The sequence below is a fragment of the Myodes glareolus genome, chromosome 5 (assembly GCF_982192425.1).
Source record: "Myodes glareolus chromosome 5, mMyoGla1.1, whole genome shotgun sequence".
Classification (NCBI taxonomy): domain Eukaryota; kingdom Metazoa; phylum Chordata; class Mammalia; order Rodentia; family Cricetidae; genus Myodes; species Myodes glareolus.
The window spans coordinates 93,159,498-93,161,829 of record NC_142030.1 but is presented as its reverse complement, the minus strand read 5'-3'; the positions used below and the strand labels follow the sequence as shown (position 1 = coordinate 93,161,829).

Here is a 2,332-nt window from a genome sequence, read left to right as displayed (position 1 = left end):
TCTTGTCAATTCTGGATGTCAGCCCCCTACCTGAAGTACGGCTGGAAAAGATTTCCTTCCATTCTGCGGACTGTTTGCTCTCGCTGTGTGACACACTTCTCCTGGAGAGATGTGGACAAGCGTCTGTGCCCCTCGGATAGGGAACCAATGAGAGACCAGATTACAGACACCATCAAAGCCCAACTGGTTGAACCAATGAGTTCTATCGGGGTTACTTACAGGAATATGGGCATGGCGCTACTTACAAGAGCAGAAATACCTCACAGACAACTTCATCTCCAGTCTGGCGCACACTGCACAGCTTCAGCAGGTTGGAGAGTGTCCTTCCACGTGCCTCAGTGAGTCTGACCCTCTTGCAGGCAGCTGGGCTGGTCTGTTTCTTCTAGACAACTTAGCTGATCTCTCCTTTTCCCAGGTTACTGGAGAACCTTCTTTACAACTTGGCCTGTCTGAGAGTGACCCTCAGAACTCTTTATTATTACATACTCTCAGGAGAGAGGAGCCTCGTGCATCTAGTCAGTTTCTAGGACTTTCTGAAACCATTCAGTGGAGCTCCCTTCCCTGCAGGATGGGGAGTCTCACCTCCCACTTAGGACATTAAGCTGTCTCACCTCACTGTAAACACTCTTCTCCCGTTGTTTCGTTTCGCTTCCCTTTGCAGCCTAAGTCTTAAGAAGTTTCCTTCCAAGATGGAAGGCTTCAACTTCAGAGGAAACTGCTACCGAAACTGCCACACTGATAGTTTCTCTTGCTTTATAGAAACTTTTTTAATTTACACAATTCCATTTGTTCATTCTTGAGGCTGGTTTCTGCTTCGGTTCATTTTTAGCAGACTATCTTTGTAAGAACATCACAAAAGGCAGAGTCCTTCACAAATCTGCACATCCTTTCCACCGGGGCCATGCTAATTTTCTTTGTATTGTTCCACTTAAAGAATAGAATAGATGATGCCCGAGTAAGCACATTAGCGAATGTTTCTCAAACACCAACTCTACAAAACAGCAAAACAAAAGGTCCCAACTCTGCCGAGTGTACAGTTAACAAAACAAGCTGCAAACCAGAATGCGTTCATCAAGTCTGAGAGGTGAGATGTGAGGGAAGTGGACGCAGCATGGAGGGTGCAGATAAACTGTTAGCTGAGATGAGAGGAGAGCTATCTTTCCCCTCCTCCTCCTCCTCCTCCTCTCCCTCCTCCTCCTCCTCCTTCTTCTTCTGCTCCCTTCGTTCTTCCTCTGCTACCACTTCCACCACCACCGAAATCAACAGCATTTCTTCCCTGCAGATCCAGGTCATCAAATCAGTAAACCTCCTCTCTTCCAGGCTTCTCCTCATCGCTGTACAAACCCCAGGGTTGAGGGTCCGGGGTGTGGAGTTTGAATTACAGTTCTACAGTTCATGGTGCAGATTTTGGTTGTCATCCTGACTCCACCTGAAATCAACTAAAACCCAAACACCTGGGCATGTTTCTGAGGGATTTCCCTTACTGGGTCATTTAAGGTGAGAAGATCAACCCTGACTCATGGCCACACATTCTGGTGGCAGCCTATATACCTATATAAAGCTCACGGAAAAAAGAAACTTGCTTTTGCCTGCTGGCAAGCTCATCCACCATGTGACTGAGGCATCCCTTCACTGGTATAAAAACCTGCTTCTTCCATATCCAGCATAGACTGAAGACTGGCAGTTGGCTAGGAATTCGCATGACTTTAGCATCAGATTGGGATTGCTGTGACATCTAGTCTCATAGACTGAACAACTACGTTGGCCTTTTGGTCAGGAGATGGCCATTTTTGGACTACTGAGATCACAGCCTATAAGCCACCCGTGTGTGTGTGTGTGTGTGTGTGTGTGTGTGTGTGTGTGTGTGTGTGTTGTATATGTGTATACACACATGCATGCACATGCACATGCACACATATGCGTATGTATTCATTCTGTTAGTTCTATTCCTTTAGCAAATCCTGACTAAGAAAACGGTAGATGTTGAGCCCTGCTAAACTTCTTTATTTGCTCCCAGTACTCTGGACCTAGCAGGACAGGCCTGAGGAGTTCAGGAGAGCGCTGAAGTTCTCACTCAGTGTTTGCCAGGAGGGCTTCAGCACGTGTCTATTGCTCTTAACGTCACTGTTCATTCTGGAACCATGTTCTTGGGATAGAAGAGTGGCTTTGCTATGTATGAGCTGTGTGACATAGGATAAGTTACTTTAACCTGCAGTGATATTTCATTTGTATTTTATAAATAAAGCTTGCCTGAAGATCAGAGAGTAAAACAGTCCCACTGGTGGTCAGCCTTACAGACCAGGCAGTAGTGGCACACACCTTTAATCCCAGT

At 46.3% G+C, this 2,332-nt stretch overlaps 1 non-coding gene across 1 annotated transcript; it reads right to left on the bottom strand.

The window, feature by feature from the left end:
• Window positions 1-853: 853 nt before the first annotated feature.
• LOC148122140 (U6 spliceosomal RNA) lies at window positions 854-957 on the bottom strand. Its single transcript, XR_015737962.1, has one exon. It is a non-coding gene; the product is annotated as a U6 spliceosomal RNA (small nuclear RNA).
• Window positions 958-2,332: the final 1,375 nt, after the last annotated feature.